The sequence below is a fragment of the Podarcis liolepis genome, assembly GCF_965112155.1.
Source record: "Podarcis liolepis genome assembly, chromosome: 9".
NCBI lineage: Eukaryota > Metazoa > Chordata > Lepidosauria > Squamata > Lacertidae > Podarcis > Podarcis liolepis.
In genome coordinates, this window is record NC_139564.1 from 68,770,039 (window position 1) to 68,797,585 (window position 27,547).

A 27,547-nucleotide genomic window follows, 5' to 3' on the forward strand; every position below is an offset into this window, starting at 1 on the left:
GCTTCAGTAAACACTGGTAGAATGCTGTGCAAGTAGAAAGCATGTTTGCTGTCTAAACTGTAAAACTTCCCTTAGACTCCAATGACCCATAATCTCTACCCCATGACATACATGCAGATCTTACTAATCTATAGCTCTTCTCTGATGAAATTTATGGAGGGCAAAAGATTCCTTTCATACATGTGCCTTAGCTCATTGCTAGAAAGCTGTGCTGTGTAGCTAGGAGAGTTTTAGAAATTTGACCCTGATGAATTCTGAGTGGGATTTGTGACAGGGAAAATAGCACAGTCAGTGGGATATGTTCCTGTCACATTAACTTTCATACACACAAATGTTATTTCTCTACCAGTCATACTGTGGTCACCTTGAAATCCCCTGACTGAATTTGTATGAATGAATAAAGCAATTCAGGAGAAAAAAAACACAAAAACCTCCAGACATTTACCAGCAGACCTGAACTTTGAAAATTCAGCTTAAACAATAAATTTCCCTGTGTATTTATTTACAGCAGGAGGGGCTTGTTCTGTTCAAGTGCAATTTGCTTCAAGTTGTGCATCAATACATTCAATTTATAGGCACACAAAGGCCTCTCAGCAAAACGTTTTGCACAAAAGCCATTCATTTCACATCAAAGTCCTGAGGCAAATAATCAAATTCAATCAGCAGAATGCTAATGACTACAAAACAGTGTGCTTGTTAAGCTTCATCTGCAGAGAAAGGAAGTTTTCTATAGCAAAAACAAAAATCTGGAATTTTTGAGAAGGTCATAAGAATGTTTTAAAAACAATACGTAGTTTGATGTTATGTAGTTCATGATAAATGACAGTTGCCGACGGTATTTAACAAAAGAGGTAAACTGAGTTTTCTGTGTTAAGTGCTAGATATAAACTTTGCGGAACGCTGCAGAATTATGTACCGTATTTTTTGCTCTATAAGACTCACTTTTTCCCTCCTAAAAAGTAAGGGGAAATGTGTGTGCGTCTTATGGAGCGAATGCAGGCTGCGCAGCTATCCCAGAAGTCAGAACAGCAAGAGGGATTGCTGCTTTCAGAATATTTTTTTTCTTGTTTTCCTCCTCCAAAAACTAGGTGCGTCTTGTGGTCTGGTGCGTCTTATAGAGCGAAAAATACGGTAATTTGTTTTTATTTATATGTAACCCACCTTTCTTCCAGTTTGATCATGGCTCTAGTTTTCGCTACACCCATTTTATCATCCTTGCAAAACACCTTGGTTTGATAATAATAATAATTTATTATTTATACCCCGCCCATCTGGCTGGGTTTCCCCAGCCACTCTGGGCGGCTTCCAAAAGAATATTAAAATACTGTGATACATCAAACATTAAAAGCTTCCCTAAACAGGGCTGCCTTCAGATGTCTTCTAAAAGCCTGGTAGTTGTTGTTCTCTTTGACATCTGGTGGGAGGGCGTTCCACAGGGAGGGCGCCACTACCGATAAGGCCCTCTGCCTGGTTCCCTGTAACTTGGCTTCTCGCAGTGAGGGAACCGCCAGAAGGCCCTCGGTGCTGGACCTCAGTGTCCGGGTAGAATGATGGAGGTGGAGACGCTCCTTCAGGTATACTGGACCGAGGCCGTTTAGGGCTTTAAAGGTCAGCACCAACACTTTGAATTGTGCTCGGAAACGTACTGGGAGCCAATGTAGGTCTTTCAAGACCGGTGTTATATGGTCTCGGCGGCCGCTCCCAGTCACCAGTCTGGCTGCTGCATTCTGGATTAGTTGTAGTTTCCGGGTCACCTTCAAAGGTAGCCCCACGTAGAGCGCATTGCAGTAGTCCAAGCGGGAGATAACCAGAGCATGCACCACTCTGGTGAGGCAGTCCGCGGGCAGATAGGGTCTCAGCCTACGTACCAAATGGAGCTGGTACACAGCTGCCCTGGACACGGATTTAACCTGTGCCTCCATGGACAGCTGTGAGTCCAAAATGACTCCCAGGCTGCGCACCTGGTCCTTCAGGGGCACAGTTACCCCATTCACGACCAGGGAATCCTCCACACCTGCCCGCCTCCTGTCCCCCAGAAACAGTACTTCTGTCTTGTCAGGATTCAATCTCAATCTGTTTGCCGCCATCCATCCTCCAACCGCCTCCAGACACTCACACAGAGAGCAAGTGATTGGCCCAAGGTCACTCAATGAGCTTAATGACTGAATGGGAAGTGGACCCTGTGTCTCCCCAGACCCAGTCGGACACTCAGATCAGTACACGATGCTGTAGAATACCCCATAAGAAAAGCAAAATTAAACATGGATTCTGCAAGCAAATACGCTTTCCTGGATGTACTAAGAGATCCAGTATCCTATTCCCCACCGTGCTTGGATTGGTCTGCTGGAAAGCTAGACTAGAATTTAAGCTAAATTTAATACTCCCCCCCCAAAAAAAAAATACCACCAAAGTGTTATGATATATGTTTTTAATTCAGAGAGTTTCAGAGTGAGGAAGTCTGGTTTGGGAAAGGCACCATCAAATCCTGTCAGATTTGATATTTTATGTCAGGAAACCCCAAAATGGCATCATTTTCTACTGTGCACCTTACGAATTGTGGGACTATCGGAAACGCAATAACTTGTTATTTGGACAAAGCCATCACAGCCTCCAGCTCTGTGCTTTTCCTTGTTTGACCATGGGCAAGTGTTATAAACAAAATCTGCCCTTCCTCCATTATGGGGTATCCAAAAGCCCATACAGAGTCCTCACATAGGTTCCCTATTGGTAGGAGAAAATAACAGAGGCCAACCAGAGAATATTGAGAAGCAAAGCAGCTAGTAAGCCTGGTCTTTATTAAAGCTGTTGCAACAGGGTGCTCCCCTCACACGCAGGAGGACAGAGGAGGACCCAGAACCAAGGTGTGCCTGACCTTATATAGACATTTTAAATTTCCTGCCCTGGAGCTCAAGACCACCCCTCCATACATCATATATACATCACAGAAGGGGTGTAACCCAAGACCACCACCCCACAAGCATCATACCTGCATCACAGAAAAGGTGGTCTACAACAGAAATTTGAATGTTGTTGTTTTTCCTGTCTGCCAGGTTATCTGATAATGCTTTATCTGATTGCCTTTCCTGGTAGTCTGGCCATTCCTTTGAAATGGTGATTACTAAATTCCTGTAACAAGGAAGGTTTTTTCACCTCCTCCCTCCTTGCAGAGAAACATTTGGTCAGCTTGGGAGTCAAAATGGTTTCAGGAAAGTCTTCCGGTGCTGCTTCAGACATGTGGTTTATATATTTATGTACATTTTTGCTTGGTACATTTATGAACATTTATTATATATCTAAGACATTAAAATTCTTATAACACAAGCAGGTAAGAATATATCTCTTTGTCCTCTGCCTTCCCATTTGAATTCTTGCTCAGCCCAACAAAAATTAAATTCTTACTTGCAAATGGAGATGGTTTCAGATCCTAGTTATGATGGAACACCTGCTTTGTGTAAAACCATGGCTGAGGCTGGAGAAGGAGGACAGGCATCTGAGTCAGGAAGTAGGGGGAAGAAACATGTAAACCTGTGGCCTACTTGTGATCTTTAAAACAAGATAATACATAGAAATGAAGCCATGGTGGACTAAATTTTAAAAATGTGCCCCAGAAATATTTCAGACATATGGAGATGTTTGGTCAGTGCTGAAAGGGCTCTGCTTAGGCAAGAAACTTGAAAGCAAATATTAGTGGGTTTTACAATTCTGCATTAATTTCAAGGTTTGACTCCAGCTACCTTGTTTCAAGGAAGTGAGAGCTGGACCATAAAGAAGGCTGATCGCCGAAGAATTGATGCTTTTGAATTCTGGTGCTGGAGGAGACTCTTGAGAGTCCCATGGACTGCAAGAAGATCAAACCTCTCCATTCTGAAGGAAATCAGCCCTGAGTGCTCACTGGAAGGACAGATCGTGAAGCTGAGGCTCCAATACTTTGGCCACCTCATAAGAAGAGAAGACTCCCTGGAAAAGACCCTGATGTTGGGAAAGATGGAGGCCACAATGAGAAGGGGACGACAGAGGACGAGATGGTTGGACAGTGTTCTCGAAGCTACCAGCATGAGTTTGACCAAACTGCGGGAGGCAGTGGAAGACAGGAGTGCCTGGCGTGCTCTGGTCCAGGGGGTCACGAAGAGTCGGACATGACTAAACAACAACACCTTGTTTCAACACATGATAAAATGAGCCAGAATTGAACAATTAATAATAGATAATAGATTTCATTATTTGATATGATGGTGATCACTTAATTTTGAATCAAGCTCATCCAACAATCCAATATGAAATTCTAAAATGTTTTGTCTGGTTAATGAGCAGGATGCAAGGAGGACATAAATGCAGTAACTTATAAAAGCTTCATTTACTGTTGGTTTGTTGGTTTTTTGCATTCTCGTTTAGGGAGAGACCTTGCTGGCCCTCAGTAATAGGCGGATTTATTCCAAAACAAAGTAAGCAAGCGTGTAAATGCCAATTAAGCACCACTACTTCTGTTTCAAACAGCACCGTTTGACAGAGGCACCTCATAAAACTCTTTAATGCAAAGTAAGAACGGAGGAGCTTGTGCTGCATTTTAATGGCAACATTTCTCTTAATTGAGTTGTGTGATTTAAACTGCCGCTACTGTAAAGGGGGGCAGGGTGCCATTCAGGATGATAAAGATTTGTCTTCCAAACCTTTCTAGGCCAGATTCTTACTTCAAAACAGATGAACACTGACTCCGTTTTCTATACACCTCTCTCATTCTCTTTCTGTCTCTCACACAAGCATAATGGTGTTTGATATGAGCACTATGCCAGAACTTTTCTAAGCTAGGGCAAAATTCAGCCCAATTCCGGGGAATGAATCCTATTTATTATACAGTGCATTTTTTTTAGAGAAAGAGAGAAAGGTACCAGTGCTCACCAAGAAATAAGTACAGTGGTACCTCAGGTTACATACGCTTCAGGTTACAGACTCCGCTAACCCAGAAATAGTGCTTCAGGTTAAGAACTTTGCTTCAGGATAAGAACAGAAATCCTGCTCCCGCAGCGCGGCAGCAGCAGGAGGTCCCATTAGCTAAAGTGGTGCTTCAGGTTAAGAACAGTTTCAGGTTAAGAACGGACCTCCGGAATGAATTAAGTACTTAACTCGAGGTACCACTGTATACCCTTCAGTATCCCCAGAAAAAAACACTGTTTTTACAGTGGTACGGTCATACCTCATGTTATGTTTGCTTCATGTTACGTTCTTTCAGGTCACGTCCTGCAGCGACCCGGAAGTACTGGAAAGGGTTACTTCTAGGTTTCGCCGCTCGCGCATGCGCAGATACGGCGCTTCAGGCTGCACTCTTTTCATGTTGCGAACAGGCCTCCAGAACGGATCCCGTTCGCAACCAGAGGTACCACTGTACCTTGGTTCTCATACTTAATCCATTCCAGAAGTCCGTTCCAAAACCAAAGCATTCCAAAACCAAGGTGCACATTCCGATAGAAAGTAATTCAAAATGGATTAATTCGTTCCAGGCTTTTAAAAAGAACCCCTAAAGCAGCAATTTAACATGAATTTTACTATCTAACAAGACCACTGAACCATAAAATGAAAGCAATGAACAATATACTGCAGTCACACAATAAATCAGTCGGTAGCTGAACTGGGTTCCACACAGTCATAAAAACAAACAAAAAAGAACCGTAAGAAGAAAAATGCAAAATAAATAGCAAAAACAGACAGACCTCAGCGTAACACTCAAAACGGAAGGGTGGCACTCAAAACAGAGCATGTTTAGCTTCCGAAAAAAGTTTGCAAACCTGAACACTTACTTCTGGGTTTGCAGTGTTTGGGTTCCAAGTTGTTTGAGTACCAAGGCATTTGAGAACTGAGGTACCACTGTATTATGTATAACTCTCTTTTCCTCAGAGCAGCTCAAGGCAGCGTTGTCCCCCACCTGCCTCATTGTATTTTTCCAACTGCCCTGTGAAGTCTGATAGGCTGAGGGAGATGCTTGGCTCAAGGTCACCTAAATAACTTGGCCCAGATCTAATCCAACACCTTAGATAAAAACAAACACTTTAATGACTCTCTCACATATGGCCAGAAACACCCGTGTGAGAATTTGGGGGCCGAAAGAGACTTCAGTATATGATCTTTATATCTTCCTTCACAGGACAGGAAAGGCAGAAATCAACCTTAAAACATGCTAGCTTTGTAAATTTACACCGCAATGTTCTCAAAATGTAACAAGGAAACCGTAGGGCAGTTTCTTTGCTAAAACTGCTTGACAGAAATAAGGGGCATCCTAATTTTTCCAAACAGAAATTTAAGATGTGTTTTTATATATAGGAGAGTTGCATTCCACCTTTCCAGAACAAGGTCTGTGTGATGTTTTGCGCATTTATTTGAGCCTTTCAGCTTTGTGAGAATGGATCTGGAGAATATGTTGGTTAATGAGGCGTGAGCTTTGCCTTCTAGGGAAATGACTAATGGCAATTGTGCTGCAAAAGCTGGGGCCAGGCAATAGCCTCCTCTTGAGTTGTCCCACTGAGAGCAAAGGGTTGACACTGACAAAAGTCTTTGAAGGCTGCAACCCTAAAGCACAATTCTACTGCAGAACACAGTGGGACTTGCTTCTGGGATAACATGCACAGGACTGCATAACTGAAGTAACACAAGCACTCTTAGTCCGTTCAAAAATAGGCAGGTTCACCTGATTCTGCCTGCTATGTTGCAAGAAAGCATTCTCAGACTCAGGCAGTGACTTGCTTGAACAAATTATGAAAATCTAGGACAACAAAATCACAAAGCCCCATTACAACATTAGACAAGTGTACATTTACAATGTATTTATACATGTTTCTAAGTTAAGGCGACAGAGCTGACATTTGTCTTGCATATGGCTCTTGGAAGATTTTTCAACAGCGTCCTTGAAAAAGAACCTTTTGTAAAGTAACAAAAAAAATCATTTGTAATAGGACACATTTATATGCGGGTGGCGCTGTGGGTTAAACCACAGAGCCTAGGGGTTGCCAATCAGAAGGTCAGTGGTTCGAATCCCCGCGACGGGGTGAGCTCCTGTTGCTCGGTTCCTGCCAACCTAGCAGTTCGAAAGCACGTCAAAGTGCAAGTAGATAAATAGGTACCACTCCGGTGGGAAGGTAAACGGCGTTTTTGTGCGCTGCTCTGGTTCGCCAGAAGCAGCTTAGTCATGCTGGCCACATGACCCAGAAGCTGTACGCTGGCTCCCTCGGCCAATAAATCGAGATGAGCGCTGTAACCCCAGAGTCAGTCACGACTGGACCTAATAGTCAGGGTCCCTTTACCTTTTACTTTTTTCCCTACAAAGGGTGGTTTATATATTAGGGAAGATGAACTGAAATGGAGAAGCTTCTTCATGAAATATCCTACTCCCCAACAAAAAGGCCTATTTCAACAATTTTTTTGAGGCACAGGAAGAGACCTAGTTAAATTTAGCACCAGTGAGGTCTACATAACCCTTCCCTTTGATGAATGCTTTGGCAGATCTGTAGAGTTGGAAAAGGAAATTGTTCTCTTGTTCTCCACTCCTTTTCTTCTTGAAATGTGCCCATGTTGCATGGGGTTGTTCTTGTTTATAAACTGATTGTGTGCATCACCTCCAACTCAAAGCCACCCTGCAAGATGCTCACTCTAACCAGCCTTTCTCAACCTGTGGGTCCCCAGATGTTGTTGAACTACAACTCCCATCACCCCTAGCTAGCAAGGCCAGAGCTCAGGGATGATGGGAGTTGTAGTCCAACAACATCTGGGGACCCACAGGTTGAGAACCAGCTGTTAGGGCCCTGAGTGAATCAGCTCCTTCCCTCCTTCTGCCAGGCTCACCAAGTAGGGGGCCCAGCCCCCCAAAAAAAATTCAATGAAGGGGCTGGGCCCCCTCAAAGTTCCACAGCAGCCATGCACACACACTGAGGGGTGTGCTCAAATCACATGTGCAAGCCACGGGGCCCTGGGCCCTTCAATTGTGGGGGCAAGGCAGCCTTCTGCTGTCTATTCTTCTTTCCTCACTGAGACATTCAGTGTCTCAGTATTTCTCTACTATGGACTCACACAATGTGCCATACCTGTGATTCCATCCCCCCTCCCCAAATAATATTTATTAAGTTTCATACAAATACAACACATTACTATAAAATCAATGAAACAAAAATAAAAGAACAAGAAAAAAGAAATCGAACACATATAACAAATGCTAACCAAAAATACAACCACAAACACTTCAACAATAAAAGTTAATTAATTAATTAAATTTCCAACTTCTTAAACATATTAGTTGAATTCCTCTAATCTCTTCCATCTGAATTTCCTTGTAACTAAATGTAGCAGTTTCCCAATATCATTATTCAAAAACACAACATTCCGATTATAATCAAATTTATTAACTTTTCTTAACATTCTCTATCTTATTTATTTAGTTAATCTTGATTTATTCCTAGGCCTGTTTAGTACCTTCAAGTTAACTACTAATCTTTAATATTACAGTATTTGTTCAAATAATCTTTAAATTCCTTCCATTCTTCTTGATTTCCTCTTCTTTCTGGTCACGGATTCTCCCGGTGAGATCCGCCAGCTCCAAAAAGTCCATCATCTTCATCTGCCATTCTTCCACTGTTGGTAATTCTTGTGTTTTCCACTTTTTGGCTATTAAAATTCGTGCAGCAGTTGTGGCGTACAAAAATACTTTTACATCTTTCTTGGGCAGCGAACCTGTGACTCCTTTGGTGATGACCATTGCTCCCAGTTCAAAAGTGGGAGCTGTCCATAGAAAGCAATACTACAGGATTTCGCATAGCTGCAACTGAGAACCAGACTGCCGTGTCCTACAAAAAGTTAGGAGGTTCCTTTCTTCGGCCTTCTGTATGGACCTCAGGAAATTTCCATCTCCAAGCAATGAGAAGAATTGCCTTGGAATGTTCTTACCCGTGGGTAGGCAAACTAAGGCCCGAGGGCCAGATCCGTCCCAATCGCCTTCTCAATCCAGCCCGCAGACGGACTGGGAATCAGCGTGTTTTTACATGAGTAGAATGTGTCCTTTTATTTAAAATGCATCACTAGGTTATTTGTGGGGCCTGCCTGGTGTTTTTACATGAGTAGAATGTGTGCTTTTATTTAAAATGCATATCTTGGTTATTTGTGGGGCATAGGAATTCATTCATTCCCCCCCCCCAAATATAGTCCAGCCTCCCACAAGGTCTGAGGGACAGGGGACTAGCCACCTGCTGAAAAAGTTTGCTGACCCATGTTCTTACCCCTGTGCCTGAAACATTCTGTAAATACTGGAAGCTCATGAGGTCATTAGACCATTTTGGAGGGCTGTGAAATTGGTTTTGATTTTACGTACAAAGGTCTCTACAGTCATACCTTCGGTTCGGGTTGAGCGCATTCGAGTTGCGCTCCATGGCAACCCGGAAGTAACGGAGTGCGTTACTTCCAGGTTTCGCCACTTGCGCATGCGCAGACGCTCAAAATGACATCACGTGCATGTGCAGAAGTGGCGAAAAGCGACACACGCACACACGCGCAGACATGCCATCGCTAGTTACATTTGCTTCTAGATGTGAACGGGGCTCCGGAAGGGATCCCGTTCATATCTAGAGCAGTGTTTCCCAACCGGTGTTCCGCGGCACACTAGTGTGCCGCGAGACGTTGCCTGGTGTGCCGTGGGAGGGAGGCGGGTGAGTCGGGCGGCGAGAGGCGGGGCGGCAGCGGCGAGGAGAGGCCGCCCAGTGCGGGGCTCTTGCCGTCTGCCTGCCTGGCTGCCTGCATGGCGCTGACGTCACGGGGCTGTAACGTGCCCCACATAGGCACACGCGGGGCGGCGAGCGAGCTCCCTCCCACATCCCATCGCCGCTCGCTTCGGCCGGCCTACTGGGCTGTCGCAGGCGGAAGGCCTGCGCATGCGCGAGGTTTTCGCGCCTTCGGGATTCCCTTCACGCCTTCCTCCTCCCGGGTCCTTGAGAGCGCGGGAAGCGGCAGCACGAGACCGGCGTTGAGCCTGGTAGGTATTGCGCTTGCCAAGGCAGTCATTTGGGAAATGAAAACTTGCAAAGCAAGCAACCAGTTCAATCTGAAGTACGTGTATGCTTAATATCCTGTATCTGAAACCTGTTCTGCCCCCTCCCCCACACTTGGTGCCATTTTCATCTACACATGCAGCAGAGTAAGTTGACCCAGAATAGTACCAATTCAGATGGCAGATGGGAGAATGACAGTGCTGAATGCTTTCCCATGTAGAACAGTCCCTGCAAATAAAAACCTAGCATATTTGGAAGAGGGATGCTAGCCTAACCATTACCTTCTATGCTGTTACTATTTTTTTTTTTTTTTACATAAGTAAAAAGTGACCTTTCCCCATCTGGCATGGTGGTGTGCCTCGAGATTTTTTTCATGAAACAAGTGTGCCTTTGCCCAAAAAAGGTTGGGAAACACTGATCTAGAGGTACCACTGTACTTGTAAGTAGCAAAGACTTCCACAAGAATGTATAAGCAGCTCTTTTATCTTTTATCCAATGTTCTAACCACTACATCACACTGCTGCACAATTCTGTTAATCTTCTTTTCTTTTCTTTCTTTTCTAAACTAGAATGCCCCTAAACACTTTACTCTTTCATCACAGAGGCACTCTAAATAGTTGACTATTTTGGTTCCCCTTTTCTGTACCTTTTCGAGTTCTATAATATCCTTTTAGAAAAGGGGGTAAAACTGCAATTTTGTACGGTCTAAAAATAAGATTTTACCTGAGAGAAATAATTATTTATCATTTAGAGTTAACAGGGGTTTTTTTTAAAAAAAAAAATGAGGGTCACATTCTGTTCAATAAATGGCACTACCTCATAGATTTGTCTGTCATGGATTAATGCTTCTTCACTAATTACATTTCATATATAATCTCACTCTGTGTAGGGCTGGTATTTATTGAGGTTTCTAATCAGTATGTTGTGTTTCTATAATTGCAATATCCTCGGCAATATGAGGACCAACGCAAAATGACAAACTTTATTTTTAAATCTGGCTCGGCTTGTTCGTTGTCATAGCAACAGATATTCCAAATGTAGCCAACTGTGACTGAGCGAGTCCGGCAGTGACTAAGAAGTTAACTTCATAGTGTAAATTTACACGATCTGAATTACAGAAAAATGGCACTACAAGGTAAAAACATCCTTGAAATTAATCAAAGTGGCATGTGTTCGTTTTGTTTATAAATCTCCCCCATCTGGTTAAATGGAAAGATACATTCCACAGAAAAGATTATCAGGATTTTTTTGTTCCTCTCTTACCACTGAAGAATTGGTCACCCTGTAAGATGACCTGTGTCAGGAGAGAGACGGGGAAATGTGTCCGTGTTTAATTCTCCTTGAGAACTGAGCAGCGGCTCAAGGCAAAGAGATGGCTCATTCTTATAAAAATGTGTCATATCATACACATCCTTTATTGGTTTTGACCATGAGTATTAGGATTTCATTTTGGGGGAAAGAACAACCCAAAAACAAAGTGGCTAGGCAGCTTTTTGGAAAGCTAAAGGCACAGGGTGATTCAACTAAGTTTTACTCCGAGTATACCCACTGAAATTACTGAACATGACTAAGTTACTGGTACATCTTAGCTGAATAGCTGACCAGAGGCGTGGAGCCAGGCCTCCGCTCCCAAACTGCTTGTCAATGGTATACTGATTTTGGTTTTTTTAAAGGGACTCTGAAAGCCACACCTGGCAGTTGTATCAGGAGAGAAAATGTACAAGGAACTCTTGTTTCTACCTCTTGGCTGCTCATGGGATATGCATGTGGAAGCAGGCTTCCTAGCTGGATCAGGGCCCTTTGATAGCCACCTTCAGTTTCTAGGTAGGATATCAACGCCGTGTTGTGTGTGTATGTAATCTCTGGAGGAGCGTTTGTTATCAGAAATCCCTCAAATTAATGGATTTATTTTGTCTTCTTTCATTTGATATCTTCTCAGTTTCTATTTTCCATCTCCTTATGTGTGTTACCAGTTTCAATCTTTCCCCCCACCTCTCTTCAGCAGTTTTTCAGAGTGGGGACTTAGGATGCGGGTGGCGCTGTGGTCTAAACCACTGAGCCTCTTGGGCTTGCCGATCAGAAGGTCAGCGGTTCGAATCCCGCAATGGGGTAAGCTCCCGTTGTTCTGTCCCAGCTCCTGCCAACCTAGCAGTTCAAAAGCATGCTAGTGCAAGTAGATAAATAGGCACTGCTGCAACAGGAAGGTAAATGGCGTTTCCGTGTGCTCTGGTTTCCATAACGGTGTCCCATTGTGTCAGAAGTGGTTTAGTCATGCTGGCCACATGACCCAGAAAGCTGTCTGTGGACAAACACCGGCTCCCTCTGCCTGAAGAAGAGATGAGCGCCACAACCCCATAGTCGCCTTTGACTGGACTTAACCGTCCAAGGGTCCTCTACCTTTTTACCTTTTTAATACTACACAAAAGGAACTGATAAATAGGTTGTCCCAGTTGACCTGTGATGAGAAAGCTTTGACAGCTTTTACACTGGCAAGTCTCATGCCTGCCCTGCCACTAATTGTTCTTGAAATGTCCCCAGAGGACAGAGAGTTGCTGTTGTTTCTGACCTCCAAGTCAAAGCATCCTTCTGGGATACTTGCCCTAAGCTGTTAGGAAAACAATTTCCTCTCTGTTTCTGCAAACCCTTTTCCTTTCCATAAAGGTAAAGGTAAAAGGACCCCTGACCATTAGGTCCAGTCGTGGCAGACTCTGGGGTTGCGGCGCTCATCTCGCTTTACTGGCCAAGGGAGCCGGCGCACAGCTTCAGGGTCATGTGGCCAGCATGACTAAGCCGCTTCTGGCAAACCAGAGCAGCGCATGGAAACGCCATTTACCTTTCCGCCAAAGCGGTACCTATTTATTTACTTGCACTTTGACGTGCTTTCGAACTGCTAGGTTGGCAGGAGCTGGGACTGAGCAACGGGAGCTCACCCCGTCACAGGGATTCGAACCGCCGACCTTCTGATCGGCAAGCCCTAGGCTCAGTGGTTTAGACCACAGTGCCACCCGTGTCCCAGATACCTATTAGGTCTATAAATTACCATATAACATATATCAACACAAAAAATAGTGGCAATTTATTGTTGACAAAGGACAGCTGGACATATAAAGGGCCCCATTACCCAGTGGCGTAGAGTGGGGGGTGCAGGGGGGGCCGGCCGCACCGGGCGCAACATCTGGGGGTTAGGGTTAGGGGGCGCAAATCCATGGGTTGGGGGGCGCAAATCCACGGGTTAGGGGGCGCAAATCCACGGGTTAGGGGGCGCAAATTACTTGCCTTGCCCCGGGTGCTGACAACCCACGCTACGCCACTGCCATTACCTTCAGTAGCTTAGGGCCTCATCAAACCGAAATCTGGCCCTGGCCCTTCCCCTCAGCTTTTGCCACCTTACTCTGCCTAAGGACAGGCGTGCAAAAACTTCCTATTCCTCTTGTTGCCCCTGCTGCACTGAACTGCCCTGCACATGCATTGAAGAGGGATGGCCTCTCTTCAGCCCAATGGGAGTCCCTCTGTATACAGGTACTGCACCCTCATTCTAAGAAAGATTAAGCATCAAGATGTTTCATCAAAGGAACACTGTTTCAACACTGAAAAAGCAAGTACAGCAAAATTCATATATGGCATTCTGAAGCAGCACCTTCTGCATCAGAATTGCTGCTGCTGGCATTCATGCGTTTTGCTTAAATTATTCTTTCATGGTATTTTCTTACGTTCTGTAAGCTGCCCTGGGAAATTGTTTTGACGCCTTGGTAAGAATTCTCATGAGAAATACATAATAAATAAACCGCAGTACCAGCCAGCCTGTTTGCTAAAGGCAGGCAAAGTACTGTTATGGCTTTTGGAGACATTAATAAATTTCCCGAACTCTTCAATAAGATATACCAAAAATTAAAAAGGAAACAAAATAATAAATACAAATTCAGTAATCAGTATATAGTAATTCTTTTGCCTACTACTAAACACTTCCTGTTTGCACTCTGAACTCATTGTATTACTGATGAGCATAATTTGGGGGCTAGCAGTGAAATTTTCATTAAATTTCCCCAATGTCGGCTTTTATTTCCCCATTTTGGAAGGGAGGCTTCAATCTGCTTTCTCTCACCGAGTGATATTTTTCTAGAAAAGGAGATGCTGGAGCTCATCATGTACTTTCCCCTTGTTCTCTTAGAATGGCAATGGTGCACACCTGAGACGTGCCGGAGCTGAGTTCAATGAAATACTACAATGAAGTAGCTTAGACTAAGAGATGGAAAGCAGGCTGCATTCCCCTGGAAATCTGAAGAGGTGCAACGAATTTGGCATGTCTCTTGGAGCTCATCTGCTGAGCTTCATGGTTGAATGGTACCCCCCGGTCAAGTTTGGTGTTGTAACCACTCCACTATACTGGTTCTCAGTTGTTGTTCTTCTAGCTGCTGTTTTTGCAAGCAAATGTATGTCCAAGGAGGTCAGGCTGGTGTACACAGTTCCTGCCATTTTATCCTCACAACAACTCTGTGAGATATGGTGGCTGAGAAGTATTAGGAGTAGGAGTAGTACCGTATTTTTCGCTCTATAAGATGCACCTAGTTTTTGGAGGAGGAAAACAAGAAAAAAAATATTCTGAATCCCAGAAGCCAGAACAGCAAGAGGGATTGTTCCGCAGCAAAAGCAGCAATCCCTCTTGCTGTTCTGGCTTCTGGGATAGCTGTGCAGCCTGCATTCACTCCATAAGACGCACACACACTTCCCCTTACTTTTTAGTGAGTCTTATAGAGCAAAAAATATGGTAATACTCTTATTATTTATACCCCACCCATCTGGCTGGGTTTCCCCAACCACTCTGGGTGGCTCCCAACAGAATATGAAAAACATGATAAAACATCAGTCATCAAACTTCCCTAAACAGGGCTGCCTTCAGATGTCTTCTAAAAGTCAGATAGTTGCTTATTTCCTTGCCATCTGATAGGAGGGCGTTCCACAGGGCAGGCACCGCTACTGAGAAGGCTGGTTCAAGTTTGCTTTATGGCTAAATGGGGGCTCTGAGCCCTAATACTGTACACCACAGGTGCTCTTTAATGGTAGGAATAGTCCTTTTAAGAACTGCTAAATCAATCAATAGCACACAAATTGTAGAAACAGAACCAGAGGGCTGGGCGGCAGAGAGTGGGGAGTGAAATGCGCCATAGCATTAACTTGTCTTTACTAATCATAAGACTATTGTTCAGAGCTTTGTCTAGCAGTTACTTCCATAATTCCCTCCTTTTCCAAATACATATTTTTTTCCAATTGCTTTCACAGGCTTATCTATGTAATAGATGATCTAAGCTGTCTTATTTTACCAGACACTGACAGAGACTACAAAAAAAAATTAAATTAGTTCAAATTCTATTACCTTACATTACTGGATTCATTAACGTGCTGTACCTTTTCGATCCAACCGGCGTGGAACTTCTCTTTATCAAAAAGTAGAGTGCATGGAAAGGTCAGAAATAAACCTAATTTACTATTAAAGATTAATTACGAGATAAAAGGAAAGCTTGGATGGGTTAGAAAACATGCACTTTTGTTGCTATATAAAGAAAATTTGGTGGGTCCTCTTTGAAGGAAATAATTCAGAGGAAAAAATATTTTTATAGCATTGGGGTTGTACTAAACTATTTCTGGCATCTCCTCCAGCCATGTGATTCTATAGTTAGAAAACTTTGGTCTGGAGAAAAGGAATACTACTAAAATGGGCAAACTAGTTTCTTTTCTTACATAAATTGCCCTGGCCAGATCTCCTTTGTTATGTAAGCTAGAGGTAATGCATTGCCTCAGAAACTAAATAAACCAGAGACTATCTTCCTTCCTGACACCTGGCTGGGGGTCATGTTATTGAGGTGGATTTGGATGTGAAAGAGTTTGGAGTCACAGAGAATCAGAGGGTGGTGTCAGGGAACTGCCATCAGTGCCGGAGGGAGAGAGCAAGCTCCAAAGGGATCCCAGAGAGCGTCCCGGGATTGGGAGAGGCAGCCCATCTTCTGGGGAAGGGAATCAGCTTAGCTCCAGTGGAGAAGGGGGCAGATGGGGGAATCTGAGAGGGGGTCACATGACTCCTTGCCGGGGACCAGCGGGGGGAGGAAGGGTCCTCCGCTGCCTACGCCCTCCTTGCGCAGAAGGCTTCCACGCAGGGAGAGTAGGAGGAGACTGGGCGTCAAAGAACTTCTTTGCTGGAATAAGTTTAAGAAATGCCCACTGACGGATTCTGCCAGTGATTGAGACAGCCACGAGTGAGTGGCTGTCCGGACAGGAAAGGTTCACTCAGGCAACCCAGCCAGGTGTTGGCACAGGCTTACGCACGAGCAACCCCTAGAACCATTACAGGTGGGTAAGTTTTAGATTCTGGAGGCTAAGTATTTTGTGGCTGGCTGTTTTCCCTAGAAATCAGAAGGGGTGCAACAAAGTTGGCACATTTCCTGGAGTTCAGCTATACAGTGGTACCTCAGGTTAAGTACTTAATTCGTTCCGGAGGTACGTTCTGAAACTGTTCTTAACCTGAAGCACCACTTTAGCTGATGGGGCCTCCTGCTGCCGCTCTGCCACTGGAGCCCGATTTCTGTTCTCATCCTGAAGCAAAGTTCTTAACCTGAAGCACTATTTCTGGGTTAGCGGAGTTTGTAACCTGAAGCGTATGTAACCTGAAATGTATGTAACCTGAGGTACCACTGTACCTTTACCCATGCTTAGCCTGTTTATTTTGTGTAAATAAAACTACCACAAAAAATACAAAAAGTATCCCATGACCTTGTTCCACGAAAACAGAACCACTTGCAGAATAGATACAAGAGTAGCAATATTAGAATACAGTGGTACCCCGCAAGACGAACGCCTCGCAAGACGGAAAACCCGCTAGACAAAAGGTTTTTCCGTTTTGGAGACGCTTCGCAAAACGAATTTCCCTATGGGCTTCCTTCGCAAGACGAAAGCCCATAGGGAAATCTCCGGGACAGGGCGTCTTGCCCACTGTCCTCGGACCTCCTCCTGCCGCCAGGCTTCGGAAGGCTGCTCTGAAGCCTGGCGGGGGGCGGAGAGGTTTTTTAAAAACCCCGGGACAGCGGAGGACTTCTCCGCTGTCCGGGGCGATTTTAAAATGCTGGCGGGCGGCAGCGAAGGCTTCGCTGCCGCCCGCCAGCATTTTAAATTCGCCCCGGACAGCGGAGAAGTCCCCCGCTGTCCGGGGCGATTTTAAAATGCTGCCGTGGGGGGGGGGAGCAAAGACTTTCGCCCCCCAGCCTTCTGAAGGCTGGCGGGGGGAGAAAATCTTTGTCCCCCCTGCCTGCCTGCCTGCCTGCCTGCCTGCCTGCCTGCCTGCCTTTAAAAGCCCTCCCGGGGGAGCGGAGAAACGCGCTGCGTTTCTCCGCTCTCCCGGGAGGGCTTTTAAAGGCAGGCAGGCAGGGGGGACAAAGATTTTCGCCCCCGACAGCCTTCAGAAGAGGTCCTGGACCTCTTCTGAAGGCTGTCGGGGGGCGAAAATCTTTGTCCCCCCTGGCTGCCTTCCCGGGAGGGCTTTTAAATCGCCCCGGACAGCGGAGAAGTCCTCCGCTGTCCGGGGCGATTTTAAAATGCTGCCGTGGGGGGGGGGAGCAAAGACTTTCGCCCCCCAGCCTTCTGAAGGCTGTCGGGGGGCGAAAATCTTTGTCCCCCCTGCCTGCCTGCCTGCCTGCCTGCCTGCCTGCCTGCCTGCCTGCCTTTAAAAGCCCTCCCGGGGGAGCGGAGAAACGCGCTGCGTTTCTCCGCTCTCCCGGGAGGGCTTTTAAAGGCAGGCAGGCAGGGGGGACAAAGATTTTCGCCCCCCGACAGCCTTCAGAAGAGGTCCTGGACCTCTTCTGAAGGCTGTCGGGGGGCGAAAATCTTTGTCCCCCCTGGCTGCCTTCCCGGGAGGGCTTTTAAATCGCCCCGGACAGCGGAGAAGTCCTCCGCTGTCCGGGGCGATTTTAAAATGCTGCCGTGGGGGGGGGGAGCAAAGACTTTCGCCCCCCAGCCTTCTGAAGGCTGGCGGGGGGCGAAAATCTTTGTCCCCCCTGCCTGCCTGCCTGCCTGCCTTTAAAAGCCCTCCCGGGGGAGCGGAGAAACGCGCTGCGTTTCTCCGCTCTCCCGGGAGGGCTTTTAAAGGCAGGCAGGCAGGGGGGACAAAGATTTTCGCCCCCCGACAGCCTTCAGAAGAGGTCCTGGACCTCTTCTGAAGGCTGTCGGGGGGCGAAAATCTTTGTCCCCCCTGGCTGCCTTCCCGGGAGGGCTTTTAAATCGCCCCGGACAGCGGAGAAGTCCTCCGCTGTCCGGGGCGATTTTAAAATGCTGCCGTGGGGGGGGGAGCAAAGACTTTCGCCCCCCAGCCTTCTGAAGGCTGTCGGGGGGCGAAAATCTTTGTCCCCCCTGCCTGCCTGCCTGCCTGCCTGCCTTTAAAAGCCCTCCCGGGGGAGCGGAGAAACGCGCTGCGTTTCTCCGCTCTCCCGGGAGGGCTTTTAAAGGCAGGCAGGCAGGGGGGACAAAGATTTTCGCCCCCCGACAGCCTTCAGAAGAGGTCCTGGACCTCTTCTGAAGGCTGTCGGGGGGCGAAAATCTTTGTCCCCCCTGGCTGCCTTCCCGGGAGGGCTTTTAAATCGCCCCGGACAGCGGAGAAGTCCTCCGCTGTCCGGGGCGATTTTAAAATGCTGCCGTGGGGGGGGAGCAAAGACTTTCGCCCCCCCCCCAGCCTTCAGAAGAGGTCGGGGGACAGATTGTCCCCGGACCTGGTCTGAAGTCGGTTTCCATAGGAACGCATTAATTGATTTTCAATGCATTCCTATGGGAAACCGTGCATCGCAAGACGAAAAACTCGCAAGAAGAAAAAACTTGCGGAACGAATTAATTTCGTCTTGCGAGGCACCACTGTACAGCCCTAGAAGTCTACAAAGAACTGTCTGATTAGTTACAATCATGTGAAATTTAGTGTGTGTGTGCACGCATGCACAAACACACACTCCTTTTTGTTGTTGCCCTCATTGCAGCTTTCGGTCTGCCACTTCACAATACTGCAGTGGCTGCGTTAACGGAAAACTCCGAGGGCTCCCTTGGACAAAAACAAAGACATCAACCAGGATAACTTGGAGCAAAACAGCAGCCTGTAGGCTTGGCCTTTACAGTGGTACCTCGCAAGACGAATGCCTCGCAAGACGGAAAACTCGCAAAACGAAAGGGTTTTTGGTTTTTTGAGTTGCTTCGCAAGACGATTTTTCCTATGGGCTTGCTTCGCAAGATGTAAACGTCTTGCAAGTTTGTTTCCTTTTTCTTAAAACCATTAATACAGTTGCGACTTGACTTCGAGGAGCAACTTATAGCACGCGGTGTGGTAGCCTTTTTTGAGGTTTTTGAAGACTTTGGTGATTTTTGAAGCTTTTCCAAAACTTTTCCGACACCGTGCTTCACAAGACGAAAAAAACCGCAAGACGAAAAAACTCGCAGAACGAATTAATTTCATCTTGTGAGGCACCACTGTATCGATCTGTTGCAATAGGGTGCTCCCCTCACCCGCAGGAGAGAGGAGGGACCCAGAAAAATGGTGTGCAAGGCCTTAAAAAGGCTTTTGAAATTGCCACCCTGTAGATCAAGACACCCCCAGAAACATCATACATGCATCATAGAAGGGGTGTAACCTAAGACCACCCCTCAGATACATCACACCTACCTCACAAAAAAGGCGGTCTAAACATAAATTTGAATGTTGTTTTTCTTCTGTCCTTGTTTTTCTCCTGTCTGGCAGGTTACTTGATTGGATTGCCTGTATAGCCTGGCCAGTCTTTTGTAATGATAAATACTTAGTTCCTGGGCCAGGTCACAGGCTCACACCCTATTCAAACACAGACATACCCTTAAGACAGGATTTGTGAAGGAAAAGACAACGGGGAGGCTTTTCCACTTTGACCTTGCAGAGAAAACATTTGCTCAGTTTAGGAATGAAAATGGCTTCAGGTTGGTCTTCCTGTGCTGATCTATGTATGTGCGGTTATGAACATTACCATATATCTAAGACCTCAAAATTCCTATCACAGCTGCACAATTTCCCTGGCAGGGACCAGCAATACCATGTCCCTTTAGTTTCTTCACCCACAATACCCAGCCCACCAACTCTCTTTTAGTGCTCTTTTAGTGGCCCACTTCCTTTTTGGAAATACAGTGGTACCTCGGGTTACGGACGCTTCAGGTTACAGACTCCGCTAACCCAGAAATAGTACCTCGGGTTAAGAACTTTGCTTCAGGAAGAAACAAGATTTACCAACTATCGAAGAATGGCAGATGAAGATGATGGACTATATGGAACTTGCCAAACTGGCCGGGAGACTCCGAGACCAGAGAAAGGAGATGGTGGAAGAAGACTGGAAGTAGTTTAAGGAATATTTGAAAAAAATATGTTAATATTTAAATCTTAGAACAGCTTTGGAAGTGGATATAGGCTGTAGGGTTAGAAGTAGAAGATAGTGTATTTTAAAATAGTATTATTTGTAAGTGATAAAATGTAAAGTTATTTTAAGTTTGATTAAAAAAAAAGATGGTTAGAAACTATGATATATGTAAACTGCTAAAGATGAAGTAAAATGAAAATCAGATAGGCAGGACTTGGGGAAACCCACTTAACAATGTTTAGAAAAATAAGGATATGACAAGAATTTGTTTGTATTGTTTGTTCTTCTGTTTGTGTTCTTTATTTGTGTTATAAAATGAATAAAAAAAAATTGGGGGGGAGCTTCAGGATGAGAACAGAAATTGGATGGTGGCGGTGAGGCGGAGTGGGAGGCCCCATTAGCTAAAGTGGTACCTCAGATTAAGAACAGTTTCAAGTTAAGAAAGGACCTCCGGAACAAATTAAATACTTGCCCAGAATTAAAATTGCCCAGAACGTTATTGGGCTCCGACTACCAACCCTGGATGAGATCTTCACGTCTCGCATCTTGAAGAAGTCACATAATATTCTGAGAGATCCCACCCACCCTGCTCACAACTTCTTTGAACTATTGCCTTCGGGCAGAAGATATAGGACAATGAAAACACGAACCACACGCCTTCTGAATAGTTTCTATCCAAGAGCTCTGATTGCACTAAATAATGATCTCAGGGCCAGTTGCAAGGTTTAGTAAGTAGGGAGTGGAAGGAATGAGATAGGTTTTAGGTTATGTTAAGTTTTTAATAGGTCATGCTATATTCTGGATTATGTTATGTTTTATAGATTATGTCTAAATAGGATGAGAGTTCGGAGATACGTGCAAATGTATATGTGAACCCGGTCTTTGGGTGGGTGTTTGATTTTCGTTGTTGTGTATACTGTGTATATACGGACAATGACAATAAATTTATCTAAATCTAAATCTAAAATCTACTTAACCCAAGGTACCACTGTAGTATAAAAACTTACTCCTGCTTTCTAGTTTTTCCATGTTTCTACCTTTTCCTTGGCTCCTCCTTTCTTCAAATCTGTGTCTCCCCCACCCACTGTTTCTCAGGTTTCTTCCTTTTGAGATCACTGTCCCAACTATTTTAGCCACAGCGACCCATCTCCTCAGTATTCCTCTTTCTCCACAGCATTTCATCCTTAAAGTTCTGTTCAGAGCTCTCTCTCTTACATTAGTTTTCTTTCCCTCAAGCCTCCATGGCAAATGCATGTATATTCATGTTCCATGATGAGAGGTTTAATGTCTCCATTTGGTTTTAATATATTTCATAAGGCTACTTGCCTGGGGAAAACAGGGAATAAGCAAAGACGGTTTTGGGAAGCCTTGACAACTGCTAGGAAGAGGAAAAATGAGGGTGGGGTGGGGACAGGGAGGGACAGGGAGAGTGAGGAGAAGGACTGGTGGAAGAAGAATACGATGTGAGGAATTTGTGAAGTACTGTACAGCCAGTGAGGGGAGATTTTGATCAAGTTCTGCAAGTGACTCTGGCAGATAGAGGTGGAACAAAACTGCAGCAGGGGTCAGAGCAGCTATGAGGTGCAGGGGGACCTGGCAACCTGCAATATTGAAAAGCAGCTTGAGATCACCATCTTCTCAGAACACCTGAGCAACACCTGAGTGACATCATAAAGGACCAGAGGAAGATTGTGATGTAGGTCCATTTTACCTGAACGGCCTCGGTCCAGTATACCTGAAGGAGCATCTCCACCTCCATCGTTCTGCCCGGACACTGAGGTCCAGCGCCGAGGGCCTTCTGGCGGTTCCCTCGCTGTGAGAAGCCAAGTTACAGGGAACCAGGCACAGGGCCTTCTCGGTAGTGGCGCCCGCCCTGTGGAATGCCCTCCCACCAGATGTCAAAGAGAAAAATAACTACCAAACTTTTAGAAGAAATCTAAAGGCAGCCCTGTTTAGGGAAGCTTTAATGTTTAATAGGTTATTGTATTTTAGTGTTTTGTTGGAAGCCGCCCAGAGTGGGACCCAGCCAGATGGGAGGGGTATAAATAAAATATTATTATTATTATTATTATTATTATTATTATTATTATTATTATTATTATTCAGCTTTGTCAGGGAATCATATGCTGGAGAAAAGCCATTCCTTCCCTCATTTATAAGAAAAACCAGTTTAACAAATGTGTTTGTGTAGGTTTCCATGCTTTAGGGTGAAAACATGGAGCATGGTCTTCTCACCTGTCACACACCCCCTTCAATGCAAACCCTCAGATTCTTGTTTCTCACATCATTCTACCCTGAAGCCCTCCTTCAGCCTTCTTACATTTCAGATCCTGTCACTTATCATCACTATATCCTGGGACCTTCCCCAGTTCTCAGCCTGCCCTATGTGTGGTGCTAATGCCAGCTAAACTGACAGCGCTCTCTGCTGTCACACAGCTGGGACTGCCAACTGTTTAGTTCCCTGAGCAACAGAATGTTCTGAGCCCTCACACCACAACATGCATCCCAGCTCAGCCCAGCAGTGCAACGGAAATACAATATACATACAGTGGTGCCCCGCAAGACGAAATTAATTCGTTCCGCAATTTTTGTCATCTAGCGAATTTTTCGTCTTGAGAATCACGAAATCCCATAGGAATGCATTGAAAATCAATTAATGCGTTCCTATGGTCAAAAAAAGTCCAAACAAAGCCAAATTTGGTACAACAACAGTTTATTAACTGCTCTTTAAAGTCACACATACTGTAAAGAGCAGTTCAAAAATTTAAGGGAAAATAAATTAACTTTATAAACAAAACATGTCTTTGTTTTTAGACAAAGAAAAAAAAGTCGAGAGACGTTTTCGTCTTGCGAAGCAAGCCCATAGGGAAATTCGTCTTGCGAGGCAAATCGAAAACGGAAAAACCTTTCGTCTAGCGAGTTTTTTGTCTTGCGAGGCATTCGTCTTGCGAGGTACCGCTGTATATTTCATTCTTGGGTAATTTACTCCTTCATTACTCCTCCCATCCTCCACTCCTTTTTTCTTCTCACCAAGATTTCTCCTTGGTTTTTTTGCCTAGCCTTTCAAAGCAAAAAATAAGCACTAGAAACAGATGAATTCCTATGCAGCAAGATATAGGAACTGACAAGTTACTTTGCTGTCAGAAACAATTCAATTCACTTTTTATTCCCTACTGTACAGAAGTATTGTCTAGCGAGGTCAAAGAAAGTCTTTTACAATGTTCCTTTAAAAAGCAAGGAAGCTGACCAGTTGTCTCTATTGTAAAAACACTGAAAAAGATTATCATTTGGCAGAACATGTGTGTGTGCAGAAGGTGATTTATTTCATTATGAAATTGTTATAAGAATTTTAAGGTCTTAGATATGTAATAAATGTTCATAAATGTACCAAGCAAACATGTACATAAATATATAAACCACATGTCTGGAGCAGCACAGGGAGACCGTCCTGAAACCATTTAGACTCCCAAACTGACCAAATGTTTTCTCTGCAAGGAGGGAGGGGGTGGGGGAACCTTCCCATTGTCTCAGGAATTGGGAAATCACCATCTCAAAGGAACGGCCAGACTACCAGGAAAAGCAATCAGATAAGGCATTTTCAGATAACCTGGCAGACAGGAAAAACAACATTCAAATTTCTGTTGTAGACCACCTTTTCTGTGATGTAGGTATGATGTGTGTGGGGGTGGTCTTGGGTTACACCCCTTCTGTGATGCATGTATGATGTATGGAGGGGTGGTCTTGAGCTCCAGGGAAGGCAATTTAAAATATCTATATAAGGGCAGGCACACCTTTGTTCTGACCTCCTTCATCCTCCTGTATGTGAGGGGAGCACCCTGTTGCAACAGCTTTAATAAAGATCAGGCTTACTAGCTGCTTTGCTTCTCAATATTCTCTGGTTGGCCTCTGTTATTTTCTCCTACCGATAGGGAACCCACTTAAGGACTCTATACGGGCCCTCATAAGGGGAAAAGGGCAGATTTTGTTTACAACAATACTGAATCTTATTATATGTCTGTTGAATTGGCTTTTGTCTAATTTGAATTTATATTGATATGTTTCCTAACAAATTCCCCCTCCCCACCAATGTTTTGCATTTTGATAATAATCTGATGCATGCCATTTGTGAGACATATTGAAAACAGTTCACTACAGCATATAAAATAAGCAAACCTCAAACTTTATCTTCCCCCTAATTATTTCCTTAGTTCAGCTTCTACTTTGGTGTCCATTACTCTGCAAAATTTTGCACTCTTAACTGGAAGAACTCTGGAACACCAGTCATATCTGCCTTGGCTCTTAAACATACAATGGAAATAGCAGAGGCCAATAGTAAATCATCTCCCACGACTGTCAGATAAAATAAACTGCCTGAACAATAGAGCTGGCTAATGCAGAGGGAAGTGATCTGGGGAGGTTAAGTAGGCCAGTAGCACAGGCCCTTAAGGAAAAAGTGACATTTAAAAGAAAACAATAGGGGAGGGGGAGCTAAGTGTAAAAAAACAAAAAGTCTAAGGCAGTTGACAGCAACCACACTGCCAAAGGTGTGCTATGCTAGGTTAGGCTAAGGCTATTCCTGATTGGCAATTATTTTGAGTTTACCATGAAGAGGGCTTGGCAGGAATATTGCCCAATTAGCAAGGAACTTCATGGTAGGATTTGTGCCCTAGATAGGCAAATGACCTTTTTAGGTAGGAGTGTTACAAGAATTCTGTATTGCCCCTTTGAATGACATAATTTTGTTTTCCTACACAAGGGAGCCAGTTAGAAGTCCTTTGGAGTACAGTGGTGCCTCACAAGACGAAATTAATTCGTTCCGCGAGTTTTTTCGTCTAGCGAATTTTTCGTCTTGCGAAGCACGGTGTCGGGAAAGTTTTGGAAAAGCTTCAAAAATCACCAAAGTCTTCAAAAACCTCAAAAAAGGCTACCACACCGCGTTCTATGAGTTGCTCCTCGAAGTCAAGTCGCAACTGTATTAACGGTGTTAAGAAAAAGGAAACAAACTTGCAAGATGTTTTCGTCTTGCAAAGCAAGCCCATAGGGAAATTCGTCTTGCGAAGCAGCTCAAAAAACGCAAAACCCTTTCGTCTAGCGAGTTTTTCGTCTTGGGAGGCATTCGTCTTGCGGGGCACCACTGTACAAGAAAGAGTGAGAATAGGGGGAATCTGTCTGGAAAGAAATAATAGCAATGCGGGAATAACTAGCAATACTGTGCTGGGCCCGGGAGTAACCCATGAAACACGGTCCAGGACCAGTCCAGAATCTGAAGGTTCCACTAGGAGTCAGTCCAACGGGGCCAAGGCAGGACACGAGGCAGGAAACCAGGCAAGGACAGGTACCGCATCTCTGGCAGGATCTAGCATACTGCAATGTTGCTCCCACAACCTGGGGTGGGGTCTGACAGCCTTTTATCTTTGTCAGGGTAGCGGCCGGTCCTGATCACCCGGCAACTCACCTCCCTGTTTCGCCCAAAGGCGAGCACTCCTCCTGTGAGTACTCAGGTCTCTCCTTCTCTCGGACCTTAGTCTCTGCAGCTCAGGAGATGTCAGTGGGTTACTAGACCCAGAAGCCGCCTCAGCCTCCCCTAACCAAACCGGTAGTGGAGCAGCTGTAAGTGATGGCCCAGCTGAAGGCAATGAGGTAATCCCTGCATCTGGAGCCAGGGCAGGCTCAGGCCCCTGACTCGGCCCAGCTGGTGTTTGTTGCAGGGGAACCTGTGCAGACTGGGACCCTTCAGGATCAGGCCCCAGACTTGGTTGAGGTGATGCCTGAGGCAAAGGATCCGGTGCAGACTGAGTCTCCTCTGGTTCTGAGTCTGAGCCAGAGTCCCAGGCCATCAAAAATACCTACAGTCTAAACCAGGCATAGGCAAACTCGGCCTTCCAGATGTTTTGAGACTACAATTCCCATCATCCCTGACCACTGGTCCTGTTAGCTAGGGATGATGGGAGTTGTAGTCCCAAAACATCTGGAGGGCCGAGTTTGCCTATGCCTGGTCTAAACATTTATTTTTACATTATCATCAAATCTCAAGTCTGAGGAAGTTCCAGAAGGCTTTGCTAAGCTCCCCACCCACCCCCACCCCAAGCTTCTTATGGAGTTGTATTTAAGTTATTTTGGAGAGAGACACCTTTTCTCCCCATTTTCACTTGTGGGATGTGATTTAATGATTAAATATTCTCCCTACAATTCTAGCACTAAGTTGCCATTCTTTGCTTAGGTGTCTGTTGTCAAGAATGGTGCCCGTAAAGGAGAATCAATATCACAGATAATAGAGAACTGGGCTCAACTCTAGTTCACAAAATTCAAGTCAGCTTGTCGGAACCCTGCTGTGCAGACGAATCTCCTCCATTCTTTGATGTTACTATCAGAGGCAGTCTCTGCAAGTAAATTGGGGGTGGTATGGCTGCAAGCTGTCAGCCTGCGGTGTTTTCAAAGACTAGTTTGTTTTTCATAGACTGCTTTCTATATAGATGCTCTGGCACGAAAGCTGCCTCTGCTTATCTGGAGCTGAGGATGAATCACCCGTTTCCCACTAGATGAGTAACAGCTGCCAGGAATTCCTGATGCAAAAATCAGTCCATCAAGTCTGAAAGAGATCATATTTATTACTGCTAGTCTGCAGTGGGGCCCTGCCTTCCTACTACTCCAAAAGTAAAAAAAAAAAACCCAAGTGAAGGTGGATTTTTAAAAACCTCTCTGCAGTACTGTCTGTTTCCCATGATTTCCACTACCTCACCATCTTTGCCTTCTGTCTTCAGACTCTGCAGCTAAACACAAGACTCCTGCTCCCTCTCATTTTCCCTTGATGCCCCATACACCTGTCACTCACTCCCAGAGAATTTCCACCTTTCTCCTTCAAAATCTCTTTTCCTTTTTAGTTTTGCCTTAACTCCATAGTTCTCAACTGAAGCCTGTAAGTGCTTGTAGTTGCATTTGCTCATAAATGTTCCTTATTCTGTCTTCTTTCTCTCCTTCCTTTCTTTCTTTCTTTCTTTCTTTCTTTCTTTCTTTCTTTCTTTCTTTCTTTCTTTCTTTTTTGGAGAAAAGGAGGAGTAGCTTAGTTCCTAACCTGCTATTCATGTATATTATTTATTTAGAGAGATTTGTGGACCACTTAATCTGAAAATACAC

The 27,547-nt window shown here is 45.0% G+C and overlaps 1 protein-coding gene and 1 long non-coding RNA gene across 5 annotated transcripts in view; one reads left to right on the forward strand and one right to left on the reverse strand.

Annotated features, from left to right (window-relative positions):
• KCNIP4 (potassium voltage-gated channel interacting protein 4) overlaps positions 1-27,547 on the reverse strand; it is a 406,334-nt gene that overhangs the window by 235,511 nt on the left and 143,276 nt on the right. The window lies entirely within an intron of this gene.
• On the forward strand, positions 15,850-27,109 carry LOC310686676. The gene is made up of 2 exons (XR_014516038.1): positions 15,850-15,919; positions 26,634-27,109. It is a non-coding gene; the product is annotated as an uncharacterized lncRNA (long non-coding RNA).